Raw genomic sequence first — 24874 nt, forward strand, 5'->3', positions numbered from 1 at the left:
CATCCCGTTCGCGCTGAAAAGGGACGTACATATTGTTGATAAGCTATTTAATGATACTAGGTCAAAAGTGAGGGAAAGGGGCATGACACGACCACATGATGCCTAACAGCAGCTACTAATTCTATATCTGCCGTTAGAGAGGCATTTAGAACACGTAAACAGTTCATTTGCATAACACACAAACACTCGATCTTGGTACATTCAAGAGGCATATGTTACTGCTTGCGAGAAGTGTGTTTTTTTACTAAAAGCTTCTTTGTACTTCCTGTTACTGTGGAACAAGAATCAATCGTTTCTCTCTGAAAGTTGTCACTATTTGCAATTTATTCTCAGGAATACTTCGCATCAGCAACCTGTTTGTAACAGAAGTTTGTGCCCTTATTAACCCCTTCGCTGCAGGCCTTTCCCCTCTCAGGTGCCAGGCCTTTTTTTGGCCATTTGGGGCAGTTTGCACTTAGACCATCATAACTTTTTGCCCACATAAGCTACCCACACCAAATTTGCGTCCTTTTTCCCCAACATCCTAGGGATTCTATAGGTACTCAGAGTTTGGTGGTTCCCCTGAAGGAGACCAATAAATTAGCCAAAATGTAGCGAAAATGTTGTTTTTGAAAAATAAAATAAAAGGGCTTCAGGTGAAGGCATGTGTTTTTTTCCCTGAAAATGGCATCAACATAGGGCTTGCCGTGCTAAAATCACCAGCTTCCCAGCTTTCAGGAACAGGCAGATTGAATCAGAAAACCCAATTTTTCAACACAATTTTGGCATTTTACTGGGACATACCCCATTTTTATGATTTTTTGTGCTTTCAGCCTCCTTCCAGTTAGTGACGGAAATGGGTGTGAAACCAATGCTGGATCCCAGAAAGATAAACATCTCTGAAAAGTAGACAAAACTCTGAATTCAGCAATAGGTAATTTGTGTAGATCCCACAAGGGTCTCCTACAGAAGATAACAGCTAAAATAAAATAATAGTGAAATTGAGGTGGAAAAAACTGCAATTTTTCTCCACGTTTTACTCTGTAACTTTTTTTCTGCGATGTCAGATTTTTTAAAGCAATATACCGTTATGTCTGCTAGACTCTTCTGGTTGTGGGGATATATAGGGCTTGTAGGTTCATCAAGAACTCTAGGTACTCAGAGCCAATAAATAGGCTGCATCTTGCAATGGGTCTTTATTCTATACCGGGTATACAGCAATTCATTTGCTGAAATATAAAGAGTGAAAAATAGGTATCAAGAAAACCTTTGTATTTCCAAAATGGGCACAAGTTAAGGTAATGAGAAACAGTGGTTATTTGCACATCTCTGAATTCCGGGATGCCCATACTAGCATGTGAATTACAGGTCATTTCTCAAATAGACTTCTTTTTTACACACTATCTTACATTTGGAAGGAAAAATGTAGAAAAAGACAAGGGGCAATAACACTTGTTTTGCTCTTCTGTGTTCCCCCAAGTCTCCCGATAAAAATAGTACCTCAATTGCATGGGTAGGCCTAATGCTCGTGACAGGAAATGCAACATGGACACATCATATTTTTACATTTAAATCTGACCACTTGTGTGTTTTTTGCAAAGTGTCTAGCAGTAGATCCTGGCCTCTAGCTCAGCCGGCACCTAGGGAAACCTACCAAACCTATGCATTTTTGAAAACTAGACACCTAGGGGAATCCAGAAAGGGGTGACTTTCACCAGGTTCTGTTACCTAGGATCCTTTCCAAACCTCAAAATTTGGCTAAAAAAACACTTTTTCCTCACATTTCAGTGACAGAAAGTTCTGGAATCTGAGAGGAGCCATAAATTTCCTTCCACCCAGCGTTCCCCCAAGTCTCCCGATAAAAATGATACCTCACTTGTGTGGGTAGGCCTTGTGCTCGCAACAAGAAATGCCCCAAAACACTATCTGGACACATGGGCACCTGCGTTTTTGGTCCTGGGCTCAGTAACCACCTAGGGAAACCTACCAAACCCAGACATTTCTGAAAACTAGACACCGAGGGAGTCCTGGGAGGTGTGACTTGCGTGGATCCCCCAATGTTTTCTTAACCATAATCCTCAGCAAACCTCAAATTTAGCTAAAAAATCTAAATTTTCCCACATTTCTGTGTGGGATCACCGCACCGGGACAAATTTCCTACCACCCAACGTTCCCCTTAGTCTCCCAGTAAAAATGATACGTCGCTTGTGTAGGTGGGCCAAGTGCTTGTGACAGGGAAGAGCCAAAAGCATGTTGAAATGGAGGGAGAACCAAAGTGGGTCCAAAAGGGCAGTTTGAAAAAAAACATTGTTAGGCTGACAAGTGCAGCAGAATTGCTATCGGTATAGATGAGACAATGCTGGGTGGTAGGATTTTTGTGGATTCCTGCAGATTCCAGAAGGTTCCATCACAAAAATGTGGGAAAAATGTGTGATTTCCAGCAAAGTTGCAGGTTTGCAAGGCATTGTGAGAAAGGAAATGGCGCGGGGTGCATTTGAAGCACACTATCCTGGAATCAACCAGATGTTTAGTTTTCAGATGTGTATAGGTCTTGTGGATTTTTCTACATGGCAGCGTCCCAAAGTAAAAAAAAGTGCAGCCTTCACCATTCCAAGTGGGACGATTTTGAGAGTTACCAAGCTCTCATGGACAAAATGTAAAACAAAAAACAAAAATAATAAATGTCCTCTTGCTTGCCAAGGGATAAGATGTTTTAATGTGCGGGGAGAGCTGAAAGACTGTTAGCCCCTTCAGTTCGGGTGGGGGCATAACCAGGCCCATACTGGTTGGTAGCCACCACACTACAATTAAAAAAATATACAAATTATTCACTGGCATCTTGTAGACTTTCTGTCCCCCCGGGGTGTGGATTGGGGGTAATTGCCCAATCTGCCCACTGGTGGGCAGAATAACTTTGGCCCCATTTATCTGGGATGGGGGTAGGCGTGGGGGTATGGCCATACCCCCAACCTCTTATTTTGAAAAAGAATCTTCCCTGGTCTCTGGTGGGCTTTCTGCCCCCCCTTGGGGGCAGATGGGCCTTCTAAAAATAGGCCAATCTGCCCTCAAGGGGGGCAGTTATTGCCAACAGTAATGTGCCCCCATGGGGAGCGACCCTTACCCAAGGGGCTGCCCCCCCAAACAAAACACACACATACACACACACCAATCCATGGTGTCTAGAGGTTTCTGCCCCCTTGGGGGCAGATTGGCCTAACAAAAATAGGCCAATCTGCCCCCAAGGGGGGTAACAATAGCCTAAATACAATTTGCCCCCCAGGGGAGTGACCCTTGTCTAAGGGGTCGCTGCCCATACATAAAAACATAAAGTAAAACAATATATATATATATCCTTGGTGTCTAGAGGTTTCTGCCCCCCCGGGGGCAGATCCGCCTAATTATATTAGGCCGATCTGCCTGCAGGGGGGAAGAAAAGGCCTAAAAATATTTTGCCCCCTCTGGGGAGAGGCCCTTGCCAAAGGGGCAACTCCCCTTATGCGTTAGTATAGAAAAAATAAAAATTCCCTGGTGTCTTGTGGTGTCTGCCCCCCCTGGGGGCAGATCAGGGCAGAAATGGCCTAAAATTAATTTGGCCCCCGGGAGCGACGCTTGCCTAAGGGGTCGCTCCCCACACATAAAAAAATTAAAATAAACAAAAACATTTTTTATCCCTGGTGGCTAGTGGTTTCTGCCCCCAGAGGGGCAGATTGGCCTAATTATATAAGGCTGATCTGCCCCCGTGGGGCAGAAAGGGCCAAAAAATAATTTGGCCCCCAGAAGCGTCCCTTGTCTAAGGGGTCGCTCCCCACAAGTTGTTTTCTGCCCCCAGGGGTGGGGGCAGAAGTGGCTTAAAAATAATTTGCCCCCATGGGGTGCGCCCCTTGCCCAAGGAGCCACTCCCCTTATTGAAATTTACAAAAAGAAAAACCCTGGTGTCTAGTGGGTGTCTAGTAGGCATTTCTCAGAAATGCTGTGAGAGACAAGAAAGGAAAGGAAAGGTCTTTCCTTTCCTTTCTTGGCTCTCCCGCCCCACCTCCCAGTCGGAAGAGAAATGCAAAAGCATTTCTCTTCCGGGATCGATCCGAGGTGACCTCTGATGAGGTAAGCACGTGATTTGCACGCTGACGTCATCAGACGTCACTGGGGGGGTGGGGGATGAAAGGGGAAGAGATTTCCCTTCCATACCCGACTGGGGGTGTGGGAGGGAGGCCGAAGGGGGGAGCGCTAGCGCTCCCTCTGTTTGAAGGGTGCAGGACGAGCTGGTCTCGTCCCACGCACCTTGGGGGTGAATGCAAATATATCAAAACTAACATTAAAACTTGTTTCTGCTGCAGTTGACCATGAATAGGATCCAGCATCAACAAGCTCAGGTATGAACAACGCTGTCACCGCGGTGTAGGGAACGCGCAAATAAATGTCACATGTCTGTGCCTAACAATGCTCTTCAAGCAGAAAGATATAATGGCAGGTTCCCAGGAATTTGAAGCCTTAAACTGAAAAGGAGGCAATGTAATATTATACTCAAGGATAGCGCTGTACATAGTGAATGAAAAGGGTGTTGACTAACATCGAAACAGACGCAATTTTAGGTAGCCATGAGAGTGCTAATATAAAAACATTTGACTTTAAAAATCGTGAGTCTCCCACCTGAAACTAACCGGAAGAGGTGTATGTGCTGTGGATGTTTTGAATAAAGAAGGAGGCTGCAGTGTGGGGTCTTGGCCCACTTGAAGACATGCCTCTGAGCTTCCAAGGATAGAATAAACCCAGACATATTTATTTCTCTTTGGGAACAGAGCTGCACGCTGCAGTTTTGTTGTTTTTAAATGCTTAAACACAGAATCAGGAGCAATGTGCAATAGGCAGGTTCCTTGATCTATTCCATGTCATAATGAAGGTCACCGTCAGTTGGTTTTGAATTTCAAGCTTTATGGGAATTTAAAGTATAATTTGGCTCTCCCCTATTACTACTGTGAACTACAAGTCCCAGCATGTTAAGCATTTTTCGCTGAAAGGTCAGCGCTGGTAGACGGTGACCCCGAAGACATAGAACTGATTGACAGCCTTTTATAGAGAAGAGAAGGGTTTTAAGTGAGCTGGGTCCGTCCAGGTCTCAGACCCGGTGATATTTAAGAACAGACTGTAGTGTTGGGCGCGGCTAAGCACCACGCGGCGGCAAACACGTTGCGAAATAATGCACATGACACAGGAGGCTCGTTTTCAACTCAGGTCAGCTAGCAGGACCTCGCTCAAACCAGCTCTGCTCCCAGTGATCCCACCACTGACCTGTCTTTATTTTATATTCTCGTCTCTCGTGGCCTATTGGTGTTCACACATGAGGGGAGGCGGGCTGACCTCCCCTCCTAACAGAAGAGTACTCAATGGTAATGCCCACGACCAGTTACATCACTGGCGCAACACTACATGCCTCCCCAAATAAAAATAAATTGACAAACAGTTAAAGTCAACTATTGATAGAAATAATAGAATGGTACGTCAAAATGTTATCTCACACCAGATGGCCCTACAGCTTCTGGGACGGACTGGGATTGCCTCCCAGGGCATACCTGGTGCGCGTGGATCTGTCAACGTTAGTGTCTGCCCTTTGATCACTGGAGGGTGTCAAATTTTGTTGGCTTCTCTCAGAGGGATCATGTGCTGGTCGAGGGGTGGAAGACGATGCCAGGGGGCAGTTGTCTGAGTCATGCAATGAGTCCTGATCATTATCCGGCACCAAACCACTCATCTCAGCCCTGTTTGGGTAGGACCAAGGATAAAACCTCTTGAACAGGGAGACGTTCCTGGTAACAGTAGATGTCCCTCTTTGGGCAATAACCATAGTTCCACGCTTAGGTACAATGGTCCATGGACTCCAGTCAAATGGCAGGCAGAACTTGCTTCCCAGAGACTGTGTTTTGAGCAGTACATTGTTCCTAACGTGCAAGTCAGAAACCTTTGCACGCCGTCGTTGGCTGGCTTGTCGGTTCTCCTTGATTCATTTTTGATGTACTTAGAGATCATTATGGCCCCAAGTTTCCAGTGTCGATGATGAGGTATAGAGTCAACCACCACCCTCCCTAAAGAAATGTGAGCAGGGGCTTGACCTGTGGTGGAGTGAGGAGTCTTCTGGTAGTTTCGCAGAAAGGAATATATAGCGTACTCAATGGGTTGCCCATAAGCAGTGGCGATCCGGATGACTGTTCAAGGTTTGCGTAAGCCGTTCAAATTCCCCGTTCGCCTGGGGCTAGTGGGGATGACCTTTCTATGTTGGATGCCCGTAGATTCAAAGTACAATGCTAGTTCCTGGCTCTGGAAGGGAGGACCATTATCAGTTCGCAATTCTGAAATGATGCCATGGGTGGCTAGGATTTGCTCAGTCTTGGGTATTACTGCATCAGCCGTCAGGGCTGAGATGATCTCTACTTTGGGGAATTAGAGTAATCATCAATCATCATAATAATGTGTCTCCCATCAAGGAGACTCCCCAAGACTAAGCTCGCTGAAGCCCATGGTTGTTGTGGTCCGGTCTCTGTCTATTTTGGTGCAGGTCTGCTGAGTTCCCCTAGTGCTTGTCACCATTCGCAGGAGTGCACAAGCTCCTTAACTTTTTCATTCATTAAGGGGAAACAGACTTTTGTCCGTAGTCGACTTTTCGTCTTTACCATCCTTGGTGTCCATTGTGGTCTATTTGGACCACCCTGTTGGTGAGGGAGGAGGGAATGACCAGTCAATGACCCCTCAGCAGGCATCCATCTGGATCGTCTGACAGTTCTTGCTTGACGTGGTATAGGCTTTCATTATTTGTTTGGAGTCCGCCGCAAGTGCTGACATTTGTTTTTTCATGGCATGCCACTGGATTGATCGGGTAGCTTGTACAGCTTTTAGAAGGCAGTCATCTTGTCTGGTGGCTTGAATGATTGTTTCTGCTGAGACAGTCAGTGGTCTGGACCTGTCAGATATTTATCTCAAGTACTCTTCAAACTCTTGAGCGTCATGTACTTCCTTTTTTGTGGCTGCTTGAGGGTGGTGAGATAGTTAGTCAGCTGGGATGTCGGAGCTCGAGACAACACCGCTAGTCTTGTAGCTGGAGTAGCCATTTTTCTATCCGTGGAGGTGGCTTGGAGGCAGTCCCATTAAATAGTGAATGAGGGGCTTGTGGTCGGTGGTTACTATGAAGGGTTGTCCGTACACATAGAGGTGGAAATGTTTACAGCCCCAGTGTACTGCAATTGGCACTTTTTCAATTGGCGAGTATCTTTGTTCTGGGTCAGTCAGTGACCTACTCGCAAATGCTACTGGCGACTACTCATAGTTTTCTTGCCTCTGGAATAGCACCACTCCCAATCCTTTTGGACCAGTATCAATGACGATCTTAGTTTCCTTTAATGGGTCAAAATAGCGAAGAATGGTGTCGCTTGATGGAGCGTCCTTGGTAGCTTCAAAGGCTGCCTTTTGAGTGAGTCCGAGACCCATGGCTCTGCTGCATTCCTCAAATGTCTGAGGGGTTGAGTCAACAACAAGAGGTCACTAGGGCGTGGCTTCGGGCGTCAAGATGGCGGTCACACTCTGAGAGTGCTCTGGACCCCTCCGTCATCCGCCCGACTTTGACGCGATCTGCGGGGTTAACAGCACTACCCCATGCACTCCTGTGGCTCCCTTCCCCTTGGGGAGCATGCAGATATGAAGAAAATGATCCATAACGGTCACCGTGCCCCTCCCGCACCTCGTCTAATCTAAACAAAATGGCGGCCGGGTCCGAGCTGCCGCGGTGAAACTGAGACCCGGAGCCTCAGACGAAGTTGGTCTGGACCGCAGCCTCTGCTGGGGCTAACAGAAAGAATTGGAGCGGCGCTCCCGTCACAAACCTCTGGAGGCATCGGAGTGCCGCCGGTAGGTGAAGCACCTGCTGAGTCGGGCCGCTGTCGTGCCTCCGCCTGGGGCGGGGCGGAGTGGGCAGCCGCCGCAAAGGAGACGAGGGCGCGGAGCACAGCACGGTGCGGTGCCCCCCGAGGGGAAGATAGCGTGCCCGCCGGCCCGAGATCGAAACAGACGATTTGGGGAGCACAGCGCCCAGAGGAGCCGGAGGCACCTGCGACCTATGGCAGAGCGGTCGGACATGACGGGACCGCGCTGCGAGTACTAGACGGGGACCACGGCGCTTCCGGGGAAGTAAATGCCATAATCGGAGCGGGGACTCCCCGACCCGGTAGGAGGAGAGGAGGGTGCGAAGGCCCGGGTCGTCCGGGCAACACCCCCGGGACATGAAGCAGTCAAGCCATTTCCTCGGACATCATGAGGGCTGGAATTGATCGTGGTCCAGGTGAGGGAAGGAGGGATCCGCTAAATCCCCCACGAGTGCACAAGGCTGCGGCACGGGCAAGGAGCACCCACTGGCCCTTGGGACGGATATCGGGATCGGCCTCGCCACGGGAAGTTGATGCCCGGGGTGCTGGGGAGGGGCCTCGGGGTGCTAGGAGTTCCCCTGAGCCTTGGGGGACTCGACGATGCCAGGGGAGAGGACCCTTGTCTTGTGACCCGCGGGGTTCGACACCGTTGCTGGGGCCTCCGCTCTTCGCTCCCCGTGTTGGCCGACTGGAGGGACGGAATGCTCCCAGACTGCTGAGCTTCATATAAAGAATAGTGCTCCCGTGGCCGGGCCCGCATCTCCGGGACCCCCGTGACTCCGAGGTGGCGCTTCCTGTGGTCCCTGAGTGTGAGGAGCTCCAGGAACGCTGAGACTCGAAAGACAAGTCTATACAAGACAAAACAACCTGTTCCCTGCCGGGGCTCACTGCCAGAGTAACAAGATGGGAAGAGACAAACCGATCAAACAGCCTCCTGCCTCCCAGCAAAAGATTGACCAGTTCACAGCACCGGCAGGTCCACGGAGAGACGGAGACTCATCCAGCGGAAGCTCAGCTCCGGATGGAGTGAATGCCATCCTCCTGGCGATTCAATCATCGCAGACCGCCGTGGAGACCAAGATCGGAGAATTCCGGGAGGACATGGGCCTAATTAGGCAGGACCTCAGAAACGCGGTGGGCCGAATCACTACCGTAGAACACCGGGTCTCCCAGACCGAAGATGAACTATCCGATCTAAGAACCAAAGTGGCCCAACTCCAAACTCGTACTAACGAACTACACCGCTGTACGGAAGACGCACAAAATCACTCAAGACGCAACAACCTGTGCTTTGTCGGATTCCCGGAGGGCGCGGAAGAGGATAAAGCTTCCGACTTCCTGGAGCAGTGAATCAAGGCCTGGATCCCGGACCAATCCCTCTCGCCCTGGTTCGCGATCGAACGTGCTCATAGGGCCCTCGCTCCACACCCACCGCCAGGCGGCCCCAGCCGCCCGATGATTGCACGCTTCTTTAATTTCAAGGACCGAGATATGATCCTTAAGGCAGCCAGGAGCTCAGATAACCTTCAATGGGAGAACCACAAGATCCTAATATTCCCCGACTACACCCGCGAAGTGCAGATTTGCCGCCGGTCTTATGAGTATGTCAAACAAAAGCTAAGAGCAATGCATCTCACCTACATGTTATTATTCCCGGCCAGACTCAAGGTCCTAATGGCCGGGAAAGCCTTCTTCTTCGATTCCCCGGAGGAGGCATGGGACTGGCTGACTGAGGAGGGCTCCTTGGCCCGGCGGGGTCCCCGGGGTCCGGTGGATGGCCCCTCCCATGAGGTGCCCCGCCCGTTGGAAGGGCCTTGGAGAAGCAGACGACGAACCAGATCCAAGATGGGTAGGCAGAAAGATTTGGATGCCAACACGAACAATGGAACACCCTCGGCCTCTGATGCCCGGGGGAGGGGGGCCGCCGGTGATTCACCGGGTCCTCTGGGCCCGGACCGGGTCATGGACGACACTGATCTGAGCCAGTCTCCGGAACTCGGTTGAGACGGGACAAGCAACCTATGACGGAACGGAGGGACATGGTCGAGACTTTCATCCCGGACGTGCGGCCATTGGAGGTGACACTTCAGAGGTCCCATGACCCCCGTGATATACTTCTATGAGACTTACTTAATAGCCGTTAACTGCATTTGATCCGACTAAAAGGAGGGGTCCACCACTCCACTCCACAGCAGTCTAGCTGACTGCTTTGTTACAGTTGGGTAATAGGGCGACAGATGCTTCCGGGGAGGGAGTATGGGGTGGGGGGTGGTTGGGGGGTAAAAAGTTTGACATGGGCTTAGATAGTATTGTGTTATTAAGTTTATTTTGTCATCTAAACATTTCACTGTTGCAACTGAAACGGTCATCCCCAGATTTACAGAAGGGCACCCAGCATAATATAGCAAGCACGCATCCCATAATTGGTCCTCATTGACTCAGGTCATCTCATGGAATGTGAATGGCCTACTAGATAAAATCAAGAGGTCCGCGGTATTCAGTTCCCTCCGTAGATACTCCCCCTACGTGGTCTTATTACAGGAAACCCATCTCCATGGAACTAGGTGCCCCATGCTCTCATGGGGAGGCTATGATAGAGTCTACCACGCAGGCTTCTCCAGAGGCTCTAGAGGGGTAGCTATCCTGCTCCACCGCTCACTACCTTTGGTAATTACGGACACGCACTCTGACCCACAAGGCAGATACGTGGTGACCACGGGAGTTCTTCACGGATCACCACTAAACTTGGTGAGTGTATACGCCCCTCCGCCGGGGTTTGGAGTTTTTTAAACTTCGCTCCGCCAGGTAATTGCGGGGTTACCTCGGCGAGCCACCTTAATAGGGGGGGATTTTAACGCTGTCCTTGATCCAAGTCTAGACGTATCAGGCGAGATTACCACGGGCAGATCCAACCGAGCGTCGAGTCTTACGGGCTGGGCTGGAAGCCTGGGTCTCTGCGACATATGGAGAATTTGGCACCCTAGGGAACGTCAATACACCCACACATCGGCTGCCCACCCGACACAATCCAGAATTGACCTCGTATTTTTGCCCTCCCTTGACGTTATCAGCGTCACGGGCGCAGATATACTACCCCGTGGGGTTTCTGACCACGCACCAGTGAGGGTCCGACTCGGGGGGGTAGATCCCTCCAGACGCCCGGTGTGGCGCCTTAACGCTTGGTATCCACAAGACAACGACTACACCCTCGAGGTTAGGAACCATCTCAATTACTACTTTGAAACGAATCAGGGATCAGTTCTGTCCCCAGGCACACTGTGGGCCGCGTGTAAGGCTACTCTTAGAGGACACGCCAAACATCTTCTCCGTGTCCGCGAGCGCGCCCGGAACTCACAAGTATCTGCTCTAGAGGCAAAGGCTTTAAGACTGGAGCGGCAATGCAGGATCTCTGACTCATCCTCCAGTTTGAGGCACCTCACCTTAGTGAGAGACTAAATAAAACACCTAGTGCTAGAATCAGCAAAACATATGTGGAGGGCCTCAGCTGCCCGAATATATGGATGGGGAGATAAAAACGGGAAACTCTTGCATTGGCTGGCAACCCACCCCCGAGCTAACAGAGTCATTCCCGAAATTAGGGAAGACTCAGGCTCCCTTTCCAAAACACCAACCGAAATTGCACAAAGCTTTGCCTCCTACTATACTCGCCTTTACGCAGAACACCCTCGACCCAAGTCCGAGATAGAGTCTCCTCTCTTGAATGACATATCCCTCCCCAGAGTTTCCCTTGAGACAAGGAACAGGCTCGATGAAGCCCTCAATCTCACCGAGATTACTAACGCGATCGCCGGCCTGTCTTCGGGCAAAACTCCAGGGCCAGACGGATTCCCGACAGAGTTATATAGCAAATGTAGTGACATCCTAAGCCCCTACTTGCTTGAAATGTACACTGAAGCCGAAAAACTAGGTCGCTTTCTGGATGGGATTGATCAAGCCACCATTGTGGTAATCCCTAAGACGCAACCTCCGTCAACACACTGTTCGGCATATCGGCCCATTTCTCTCCTGAATACGGAGATCAAAGTACTGTCCTCAGTCCTGGCCGCTAGATTGAGGGAGGCCATCCCCTCGCTGGTACACCCTGACCAATGTGGCTTCATGCCCACCCGTGGTACTAGGCACTATATTAGAAGGCTGCACCTGGCCCTAGCACATCGCGGGACTCTGTCACGTAACCCCTTGGCACTACTCCTACTTACTTATTACGCAGGGATCCCCTGATTGAGGGCTGGTCATGGCCCGCCTGCGCCGAGGACCGGGTGGCGCTCTATGCGGATGACATCCTGCTATACATTTCCAACCCAGCCACGAGCGGCCCTCGTGTTCTACACATATTGAACCTCTTCGCGGAGGCCTCCGGGCTGACCCTAAATCATAGTAAATCCTTGCTGGTCCCCCTCCACCGCTCTCGAGACTGCGTGGACTGGCAACACACCATCCCAGTGAAAAGAAACAGCTTCAAATATCTAGGAATATACGTCTCACTACTCCCGGAATTAGCATGGGAACTCAATATTACACCTTCAATCAGGAGAATTAGGACTGACCTCCAACGCTGGAGAACCCTCCCCCTCAATCTCCTAGGTAGAATAGCGCTTTATAAGATGATGGTCCTCCCCAGACTTCTTTATCTTTTACAAAACTTCCCACACCCCATCCTAAAGAGATGGTTTCGGGGGCTGGACACGTTGACACGCCAGTTCATATGGAGTGCGGTCGTCCACGGCTGGCACTCGTTACCTGCCAAAGGGACGTTTACGATGGGGGCATGTCCAACATTTACCATTACCACCTCGCGATGCACTTACAAGTGATCAATGATTGGATGGGAGGGGGATGGGCGGACCCGGCATACCGATTAGAGCTCCACACACTAAGCTACCCGCGGATTTTCGATGCCCTATATGGGGGCCCGATCTCCCGAGACACCCCTGATGTAACCAGGGTGGTCCGTATGGGTTGGCGGGCGGCACAAAGGGTGTCGGGGTGGTGGGGACGCCTCACTCAACAGACACCGCTGTGGCATGGGAAACATTTAAGGGAGGTCGCGGGCCTAGAGGGATTCCATAAATGGGACACCATTGGTATATCAACACTAGGCGATATTTGGAACGGGACACACATGCAATCCTTTGAGGAGCTCCAGAAACTTTTCTCGCTAAACAAAACGCAATTTCATCAATATCTCCAGCTTCGACACGCCCTACAACCACACATACAGGCAGGGGACACCATACCAGAATACAGTCCGATGAAAGTAAAGACACTAATGGGGAGTCTTGGCAAAGGAGGTGTCTCCCAGATATACCGCGCCCTGGTCGCCAACACTGCCTGTCCCCTGGAACTGCTCCGCCAGAAGTGGGAGGGATGGGTGGGCCCCATAGAAGAGGGAGATTGGGGAGAGGCGCTGATGGCCCCCCGCGCCCTAACGATGGCCTCTCGATTCCGACAAATACAGACCTACTACCTCCATATATCATATCTGACACCTACTAAACTCCACAGAGCGGGCCTCCGATCCTCTGCTGACTGCCCTCGGTGCCTAGATCCCTCTGCCGATTTCTTTCATATGGTCTGGGCTTGTCCGGTCATAGCGACTTATTGGGGGGCGGTTCTAAACGATGTCTCGAGTGTCCTACAGGTAGATGTGGAGAAATCACTGTTGTCCTCCCTTCTGGGAATTATGGGAGACACTGGGTTGAGAAGACCGGACAGGATCTTTCTGGGGTGACTTGTCTGGTGGCGAAGAGGGATATAGTGGCGAATTGGAAAGCCAGAGGGGCTCCTGCCTTGATTAAGTGGAAGCGCGGAGTGGATTGGTGCGCGACCCGGGAAAAATTGGTATATGAGGCCAGAGGTTGTCCGAATAAATATAATAAGATATGGGGAAGGTGGTAGGCAGCTACAATGGCCTCCCCTATATCACCAAGAACAACCTCATCACTGAGGATCGAAACTGATCCCCTGCCTATCCTACCCTCCCTGACCAATGCATAATTCATCAAGTCCAATCCTGTAGATTTGTGTGCAGCTTGCTTTTCCTTTCATTAAAGTTCAAGTACGTGTCGCTGGAACCGGGGATTGACCATGTTTAGTGTGCCCGTTGGCATCATGTTTTAAATGTTTGTATTGTATTTATTTCAGTTGTTTACAAAATAAAAATTACTTTATCAAAAAAACAACAAGAGGTCATTGATGAAGCAGCCACAATACTTGACCATCCCAAGGAAGCTTCGTACTTCGGTGACCGTTATGGGGGGAGGAGCCTCTTTGGTGTCTTGCACCTTTCCTGGATCTGGCGCTACCGCATATGATGAGAATACATATCCAAAGACCTGGATCTTCTGTGTGAGAAAGTTACATTTACTGCAGTGGAGAGTCAAACAAGATTCCTTTATCCATTGGAGCAGACCTCTCGGGCATTGTGCTCCAGAATGGATGTGGGGTGTTCTTACTGACATTGATAACTCCGCTAGGATCTAGTGGATTACATTTTGAAATACTTCAACAGCACCGCATATCCCAAAGTTTAGTTGCTTGTAGCGCCGTAGTCCTACCTGTGTCGAGAATGTCGTGATGTAGCACGAGTCTTCCACAAGAACTAGTTGATGGCATCCACAGTGCAGATCCAGTTTGCAGAACCAACATGCTCTACTCAGTTCGCTGATCAAATCGTCGATGGTGGGGATCAGATGCCTTTCACGCTTTATGGCGACATTGGGGAGGCGCATGTCTACATAGATCCTCACCTCTCCTGGCTGCTTTGGTTTCTGTGCGACTACAGTTGGTTACACACACGGTGTGGGTCCAGAGACCCTCTCAATGATGCCGGCAGCTTCAAGCTTGTCTAACACTTTCTCCACCAGTGGCCTGATGTGGAAGACAATGCATCGGTGTTGGAGTGCCACTGGCTGTATGGATTCATCTTTGTGTGGCCATATCTCTTTGTGCCGACAACAGCCTATGCCTTTGAACACTTCCTTGAATTGGTGTAGGATGTCGTCCATGGATTCTTGATGCGCTCCAAATGCAGCAGTGACAAGTCCTAGGGCTTTAGCTGTTTGGCACCCTAACAGCATCTATAGCCCCCCATTCCGCTACGTACACTGGAGCATCAACAGAATGAGTTCTATAGGTAATGGATGTGTGAAAGCGGACTTTGAGAGTAAGGGGCGTGCTCTGTCAATAAGCATAAACTTTCACTTTGGAGGCCTTTAGGCCTGGAGCAGGAGTCATCTGGCGATATACGCCTGATGCTAATAGATATATTGAGGCTCCTGTGTCAACGACAGCAAGGGTGGAATGCTCACCTACCCGTATGTGGCATAGTGGGAGTTGTTTTGAGGGTTGACTGGCCACCCCTACTGTGAAAAGAGAGTGGATGACGTGTACTTCCGTGTCATCCATGTCACTGCCTTTGTCTGGTTGGCTCCTGGCTGCATTGACGGTGGTACTTTCTGTCTGTGGTTTGCTTGATCTGCACACCTTCACAAAATGATTGATTTGTCCGCAGCTTGTGCACTTTTTCCCGTGCTGGACAGTCAGAGGGTCGGTGTTGTGGCCCTCCACAGTACCCACAGTGTCTTGATGTCGGGCTTGTGTTCTTTGGTCTTGTTTTATTGGGGGACTGCATCACAGCATTGATTGCTTCTCTTTCACAGGCCCCTGGAGCGCAGCTTCCGTATGTGACGCTCGAGCTTTTTGACAGTTCTTTGGTGCGCCCCATCGTGAGGATGTCGGGTAGTGACTTCCCAGATTCTTCAAGAATCCTTTCCCTTAGCTTTACGTTTGCACACCCCTGGATTATCTGACCCCTTATTTCTTCGGTCTCGTCTGCAAATCCGCAAGTGCCGGACAGTTCTTTGAGTCGCATGTAAAAAGAGTCAATCGATTCTTCGGTTTGTTGACGGGTCTGCCAGAATATGAAGCGTTCACAATCTGTGTTGGCCATAGGTTAAAAATGCATGTTGAGTGCAGATATAAGGGTCAGGTGTGTCTTGGGGGTGGCCTCCTTGAGATTTTTTAGAAATTTTGCAGATGTCCTTCCCTCCTATGAGTAAGTGCATGGCTTTGGTGGCCTTGAAAAAGAGTAGAACTCTTTCTACCCAGTCCTTTCATCTGGAGGCTTGCGAGGATGGGGGCCCCTTCAACGACAAAAGGCTCTATGGAGTAATGGTGGACAGTTTGGAATAGAGCTGTGTGCCTTCTTCTCCGTTGTGTGTGTAGTTTTAGCACTAGTGAAGGAGTGATCTTTAATGGCTCTTGCTCATCAGCACTCTTTTGTATGTATTTCCTTCTTTGATGTGTTTCATATGTTTATTTGATAAGGTTGCTCGGCAAAGACTGGAATCAACTGCTCTCCGGTCACATACCTGCTAATGAGAGTCAGCATGGTCGCGCCACGCTGAGACGGGCCTGCACGCGGTCTGGAAAACACGTGCACACACTGGGGTGTGGCCACACAGGGCAGCTGAGGCCGCGTGATTGACGAGGAGGGCGGGCTGTGGCAATCACAGCTGCCAATGGTAGACTGAGGAGAGACAGGAGTGCACGGGCACCAACATGGCATGAGCACCTCGTAACGAAGCGCGGCCACCATTGTGTGGTGTTGACAGGTGGATGATGTGTCGGACCCTTGTCGCCAATGTAGTGTTTGCCAAGGCTAAGCACCACGCAGTGGCAAACACATTGTGAAATAATGCACGTGACACAGGAGGTTCGTTTTCAACTCGGGTCAGCTAGCGGGATCTCGCTCACACCAGCACTGCACCCAGTGATCCCGCCCACTGACTTGTCTTTATTTTATATCCTCGCCCTTCATGACCTACTGGAGTATTTAACTATGTTCACATGTGAGGAGAGGCGGGCTGACCTCCCCTCCAACCAGAAGAGTACTCAATGGTAGTGCCCACGATTAGATACGTCACAGGTTGCGACACTACACAGACATTGGAAAAGGTCCCTATCAGGCCCTATATTCATGTTCTTAACGCTACTAGGAAAAGCACTGACGATTTCTGAACAATTAATATACTAAAAGTTCAGGTGACCCGTGTCAGTGATGTAGTTCCTGTTTAAATTTCACGTTTCAATGAATCTTATATTCCATTAGAGTGTTAGCTATTCCCTTTATGCTGTGTTTTTGTAATTTTTTTCTTTTGCTCAGCTCATTACTCTTGTACTCTTGTATAGTGCATATGGCCACGATTGAGACCTAAAGGCAGCAGAAATTTGTTGCAGTGCCTGTCAGTGTCCAACATACATGATCATCCAATCCTTGGCCTCTCTCCAGAGCACACAGAGACAAGCATTGACAAAGCCAACACTTCAGGGTTGTTTTTGTTGTATGTGAGCTGCTGTGTTATTATATAGGGATGCAATAACAGAAAGCTTACAGCGACACCAAAATACCAATTGGGTATACCATGGTAATCACAGATATTTGGTTCAATGTTAAAGTCACTGACAGAACCGCATAGGCCACACCCTTCTTAAAAACTAACCACTTTTTTCATCCTACTTAAAGCCCACGAGAAGGGAACGATGCCGGTTGGGGTTGCCACTGTCGTGGGTCTGCACTGCAGTAACCCAAACACACCTTCGAAAAAAGGATGCAGCGCAACTCGCAGAAAGAGGTATACATGAGAGAGAAACTGTAAGGAAAGAGTGATTGCCAGAACAAAATAACTTCATTTGTTGTCTCAAACTAAAGTGGGCAGTGAAACCCAATGGCAAACAAGGTTATGTCAGATTTGCATTTATCTCTATTAACGGGACATAACATAAACAATGTTTATGTGCCTGCTAGTGCTAAAGTTGTGTGCTTTGCTTTACCAACAGCTTGCAGCCACCTGTAAATGAAAGTCCAAAAACATGATTGAACAAAGGAGATTTGCACTCAGCTCGTAAACATGAGGGGGCTGAGTTACACAATGCAGCATAGCAACCAAAGATATGTAGCTGTCTCTCTTCCTACATGGCACTCTTTGAGCACTTGAGTACCATGTATGCGTTATGCTTAGTGTACCAAAATAATCCTATTCTTAGACTAATTTACATTTTTTTGCCACATTGTGTGCATGCTTCACAGTTTAGTAAACATGCAATGTTGGAAAAGCTAGGAGAAATAAAAACTGATTATCTACTTCGAAGAGGTGTTATATTTTGGCACAAAGTCCTGTTTACCTTTGTTAGAAAAGAGGGCTTTACGTCGAAACTCATGAGTGGTCACATGGGTTCGCCCCCCTCTAGACCAATGTCCTTAATGTAGCCTTAGTGATTGGCCCACTTAAGGGTTGATCCCATGCAATTATTGTTCTGATATTCAAAAAGGGCTCAAGAGTTGACCTGCAATGCTAACACCCCATATCTTTGATCAATTCTATGTCAGGACCGGAGGCTCTCATTATGTTTCTCTTTCTATGCTTTAATAACTTCAGCAGCCAATTAGAAAGACCTTTAACAAAAAAACTACAAATCCCATGAACCCACCATAGTACTAGAACCATAGAGTCCAACCCTATAAAACCTTCCTGACACGAAGACTCTTCCTCTTTCTTTGCTGCTTCGCAGCCAGTTAAGTCTATTTTTGCCTTTTATCGCGATTGTTTTCTCCTTTATCGCAATATAGTGTTGTTGTTGTTGTTTCATTTTACGCGCGACTCGCGTGCTGTTTATTTCCTCATTTCTTCTTTGTATTCAGTTTTTCCTATTTATTAAAAAACTAATTGTGAACCGGGCGGCTTTCCGCTCGTGTTGTATGGAGCGGTAATCCTCTCTGGGAGCCTGGACTGCGCGGCCTCGCTACGCAGTCCTATTTTTATGTTTATAGTACGCCCCAGGTACGTGCGAGCCGTTGAACGCGTTTCCCTCTCTTTAAAGGAATTCCCGGCTCACGCGTCCCGTAATCTCCAGCGCGGCTGTACCCATGTGTGTCTGGAGGTTCTGAACACAGTGAGTCCTCCTCATAATTACGGGGCTTCCTTCCCCTGTGCTCCCCTGAACGCCCTGCCATATTTGGCTCCAGGGTTGTAAAATATTAACAAGGCTTGGCCTAGAGCTGTTTGAGTGCTCCCTCCACACTCTAATTCACTTTTTTGCTGCATTTTGGGGTCAGAATTTACAGCTCCCCCTTTTATCCTTCCCCTTGGTCACAGTGGTGATTTTCATTATATATATAATTCCTTCTATATATATATGGCTACTCTGAGTTGCTCTCACCATTTTTTACCAGCCATGTATGAAGAATATCAAGAGGGGGATGAGATGTACTATTTTGAAGAAACTCACACTGGTTCCTTTGAACAGGATCTTGTGCAGGCATTGGACGCAGGCGTGCGCCAAACCGTTAAAGCTGCCTTTGCTAAAGCTATTACCCCATTGAAGCATCACCTTTATGGGTTTGCTCAACAACAAGGCTGGCTTCCCCCCGCCGGGGGCCTTAGTGATGAGTCCACTACTTTGCCATCTAAAGAAATTCACTCTGAAGCATTGCAGAAACATCATTGGCTAATGAGCATCCCTACAGTATGCCTGCTGAACCCGCTCTGAAGAGTTGTCAGATGATTCTGACGCTTCCTCCTTTCGGGGTTCGTCTAAAACTGATTCGCGTCCACCATGCAAGTGTAAGGCAAAAGCTTGGATCCCTCCTCCTGAAGTCACTGGCTATGTGAAGGTCCACATTCGACAAGAGTTTGATAAGGAGGTACGCGCACGTTTGCACTCTGAATGCCCCAGACCTGATCTTCCCGACAAGGTGGCCGAGACTCCAGAGATAGACTCATCAATGGTGACCTACCTAAAGAAATATACTAAGGACCCTAAGAAGGGTATCGATAGGGCTTGGAAATCCTGTCAGGACAAGCTTTTAGACTTGTCAGGTCCTCTAACTAAGATCCTGGAACTTGCATATCAGGCAAAAGAATTGAACTCTCCTATTGATAAGGACACTCTAATTGGTTGGTCTCAATGTGCAATATGTCTTTTGGGCAATACTAACTGTGCAATTTCTAATGAACGCCTTCGTTCTATCCTTATGAAACTGGATCCTAAATTGGCTGATCTAGCTTCCTCAGAAGCGGGTCCAGCAGCTCATGGCCTTTTATTTGGAGCTCCCTTTCTCAAGGAACTTTTTTAAATTCGTTGCAACCTTTTCTAGTTTGGGCAAAGCTCAAGGCTCCATCAAAAGAGCTCTGCAACCTCTTTTTTCCTGGGCTGGATGCTTCAGGGGGCTATCGTTCGGCCACGGTTATCAGAATCCAACCGGAGACAGCTTCTAGGGTCACAGAGGTAGAGGTTGCTATCAAGACCAAGCCTCCTCCTTCTACCCTTTCAGACGTTCTTTCAGAGGCCGCTTCCGTAGAGGAAGGTTCAGGGGCACAGCTGCAGCCATCCAGGATTCCTCCTCTGCAGGTGAGAATTATTCTGTGGGAAGAGGTTTCCTTAGGGGGTTGCATTCAATGTTTCTATCACAATTTGCAGACAATTTCAAACGACCCGTGGGTGCTAGAATCCGTACGGGGATTCAAGATAGAATTCTTTCAGTCTCCCCTTCAACTTCATTTTCCCAGCACTCTGTATTTTTCCCACTCAGATCAGAATATCATTCAAAAAGAGATTCTGGCGCTTCTATCTAAGGATGTGATAGAGGAAACGGAGTTGCATCCCGAGGGTTCGTGAGCCCCAATTTTCTGGTAGACAAGAAGGGTGGCTGCTCAAGATTAGTCCTCAATCTAAAGGAACTCAATCAGGGGATCCTGTATCGCCTTTTCAAAATGGAGGGCATCCATTTACTACGGGACATTCTCAGTGCTGGAGATTGGATGGTCCGTCTAGACCTGAAAGATACTTATCTTTCCGTTCCTATCTTCCCTCCCCACAGACGTTTCCTCCAGTTTCGTTTGGAGGGAAAGATCTCCGAATTCAAGGTTCTTCCCTTCGGCCTGTCCACAGCCCGTGGTGTTTCACGAAACTGATGAGGCCGGTGGTGGAATGTCTGACAACCAGGGGTGTTCGCCTGATCATTTATCTGGACGACATAATAATTATGTCCCAATCTCCCCAGACGGTTATGACCCACTTGGAATGGGCGATCTCTCTCCTTCAAGACTTAGGCTTTGTCATCAACGTCCAAAAATCCTTTCTAATCCCTTCTTAATCTATAGAATTCCTAGGTTTCCTGGTGGACTCACCCTCCGCTCAGTTGATTCTTCCTCCAACAAAAGTGAGGAATATCAAGAGAGAAATGAGACTAGCCTTGCCCAAGACGACTATATCCTTGAGTTCCCTAGCACGTCTGGTGGGACTGCTAGCCTCTTCTATTCAAGCGATCTTTCCGGGGCCCCTATATTAAAGGTCCCTTCAATGCCCCAAGATCATGCACCTGAACAAGGGCTTGTCTCACTCCCAGTCAGTTCCCCTTTCGGAGGAAGCGAAGATGGAAATCTCTTGGTGGGTATCTCACATGGAAGCATGGAATGGAAGAGTAATTTTTCCCTGCTCCCTGAACCTGATCATAGAAGGGGATGACAGTCTGTGGGGTTGGGGGGCTCGTTGCGGCCATATCTTTACTGGGGTCGCTTGTCCCAGCAGGAACTATCTCTGCATATCAAATGCCTGGAGCTCTTAGCGGGCTCTTTTGCAATTTGCAGCTTCACCGTGGGCACAGCAAAATGTTGCATTCTTCTCAGGATGGACAATGTTTCAGCGGTTCAATACGTGAACAAGCTCGGGGGGACTGCTTCACCTTTACTGAGGGAGATTGCCAAAGACTTTTGGCATTATTGTATTCACAATCACATTTCGGTGACAGCAGAGTATCTTCCGGGTCAACGGAATGTGATTTCGGATTGGCACTCCCGTCATTTGACAGATTCCGGTGACTGGAGGTTGCACCTGCAAGTTTTCAGGTCTATCATGAGGATGTGTGGTCCGTGCACAATCGATCTTTTTGCTTCCGGTCTGAATTCTCAGCTCTCGACGTACTTCAGTTGGCATCCGGGAGCGAGGGCAATGGATGCTTTCCTCCAAGATTTTACTCCTTTCCTCTCTTATGCATTCCCTCCATTTGTAATGATTCCCAGGATTCTAGCTCATCTTCAGATCCAGGAAACGGATATGGTTTTGATCTCACCATATTGGAGAGCCCAGCCTTGGTTTCCCATCATGATGGAGCTAGCCTGTGCTCCCCCCAGTCTCTTGCCCTGGCGTTAGAACCTCCTCTGGAACCGGACGGGTCCCCTCACCCCTTGATCCTGTCAGGTCAACTGTCCCTTCTAGCTTGGCGTCTTTCAGGCAAAACTGGAGACTCCCAAGCCTTTCGAACGAGGATCAGGAATTCATCAATCAATCCTGGGCCCTCAACACACATAAACGTTATGCCTCGGCTTGGAGACAATTGTGTAGTTGGTGTTATTCACAGGGTTTAGATCCCTTTAATGCGGATTGTACTATGATCCTGAATTTTCTGGCATCTTTAGCCGCCGCCTCTGGGATGGCTTATAATTCTGTCAACAATTTTGGTTCAGCCATTTCTGTCAGCCATGTCTTTATTGATGGTAGACCTGTTGGTCAGTTACCTGTTGTTTGTAAACTAATTCGGGACATTAGGATGTTAAATCCCCCTCTACCCAAGTACTCAGAGCTTTAGGATGTTAACATTGTTCTACGGTTTTTAGATTCCTGGCCTTCTAATAAATACCTCACCAGGAAACAACTTTCTGCCAAGCCTCCCATCCTACTTTGTCTCATTTCTTGTAAACTTGTTTCTGACGTTAAAGCTTTAGATTTAGCAGGGAGACGTTTCTCTCCTTAAGGTGTTTCGTTTGTCATATCAAGAAGGACTAAGTGCAACACCAGGTTGGTGTCCTACCCAGCATTTCCGTATAATCACAAACTTTGCGTTGTTCAATGCCTAAAGGATTAAGAGGTATGTACTTCTGAATTTCGGTCTGATGTGTTGGGTCAGCTGCTTATTTCACTCCAAAACCCATTTAGACCGGTTTCTTCAGCTACTCTTGCTTGATGGGTGAAATGGACTTTATCTGAAGCGCGTATTGACACTTCCAAATTTGGGGATCACTCGGTGAGGGGTGCTATGGCATCAAAATCTTTTGCTCTTGGTTCTCGTTTAGAAGATATCTTGAACGCAGCAGATTGGTCCTCTGATTCCATGTGTAAAAGGTTTTATTATAAGCCTATTTTGGATGTGTTGTCAGTGGTAATGGCAGGACTTTAAACTAGCATAATCAGAGCCTCCGGTCCTGACATTGAATGAAAGTTTTTCTAGCTATGGCGTTTAGAATTTTCAATTCTATCAAGGACACGGAGGCGAGGATTATCCCACCCATGATTATTTTGGCTTTCATGTTTTCTGATGTATTTATACTTTGTTTTCATAATGTTGATGTGATTTTTAAAACAAATAGTAATAATAAATTCCCACCCTGATATTGTGTGCAAAAAAAAAAAAGTGTATGATGTTATCTGCTCTATTATATATTAGACAGCGTTTATGGCTCGTTATTTTTCTTTTGTCATAGGTCAAGAAAATAAATGATTCAGAGTCCATCGTTCGGATTTCCACAGAAGATTTTTTCTTCTCCTTCCATGTTGTTGATGGGATGTTCGTCGTTCTGGTTCGGAAGTTGGTTGTTCTTCTGTTTCTGGACTCCAGGTTTATTTGGGACTTTTCGGCATTAGTGCTGTAACTATGTCTATGTGCAAAGAAAGAGGAAGAGTCTTCATGTCAGGAAGGTTTTATAGGGTTGGACTCTATGGTTTTTCTAGTAGTATGGTGGGTTTGTGGGATTTGTAGTTTTTTGTTAAAGGTCTTTCTAATTGGTTGCTGAAGTTATTAAAGCATAGAAAGAGAAGCATAATCCTTGCCTCCGTGTCCTTAATAGAATTGAAAATTCTAAACACGATAGCTAGAAAGTTTTTCATTCAACTACCAAAATCATGGGACACCTTTTGTTGTAACGCCTTCAGACCTGGGTCGATGAACATAATGTGCTTTCAGAGGTTAATTTTGGCTTCTGTCCGGGTCTAGGTACTGTGGAGCAGTCCCTCAGTTTATACCTGTTCATAAGTAAATACACAGTGGCTAAGAAGGGCAAGCTGTACCTGGCATTGATGGACCTGAGTTCTGCTTTCAACTTTATTACCAAGTCCAAGCTCTGGAGCATGTTGATTGATATGGGAGTCGTCCAGTATATTGTCAATTTTCTTAGAGCGCTTCATAACGAGGTCACCGCCAGTGCGAGATATGGCCCGGGTGGAGAGACAACTTCAGCCGTTAACCTGGCAAGAGGCCTACGTCAGGGCTGTGTTCTGGCCCGTTCCTATTTTCATTGTATATAAATGGCTTGGAGGAGAATTTTGTTGAACACAGGGCCGACTGCCCCCTCATAGGTGACCGTAGTGTTCCCACGGTAATGTAGGCCGACAACACTGCCCAAATGACAAGGACAACAATTGTCCTACAACACCTGCTGGATGATTTTTGTCACTTTACGACCAGCTTAGATATATGGGTCAATAAGGCCAAGATGCATGTGATGACCTTTGGTGGAAAGAAAAAGGACAGCAGTAGTTGATGGCTCTAAGGTTAGCACTGTGCCCCTGTTCTCATATCTAAATATTCCCTTTGACACTAATTTAGCGTAGGGCTGTCTAAAGTCTAGTAGTGCCACTGCTTTCTCTAAAGCTGTTGAAGCTCTCCTTAATTTTACCCACAGATTGGGCCATAAGTCAATTAAAAAAATTGTGGCCATTTATAAAGCCAAATGTTGTGCCATTGCCTCCAATGGGGCCGGGTATTTGATCAGTGGAGTCTGGAAACAATTGAGAATGGTATTATTAAAAAGCTACTATCTGCCCCCAGAAACACCAGCTCTTTCGCATGCCACTTTGAGGTTGGGATTGGGTACTTAAATGACTTTATAAGGTTGCAACCACTTATTTTGAGCCTT

Source organism: Pleurodeles waltl, chromosome 9, assembly GCF_031143425.1.
Source record: "Pleurodeles waltl isolate 20211129_DDA chromosome 9, aPleWal1.hap1.20221129, whole genome shotgun sequence".
Lineage (NCBI taxonomy): Eukaryota > Metazoa > Chordata > Amphibia > Caudata > Salamandridae > Pleurodeles > Pleurodeles waltl.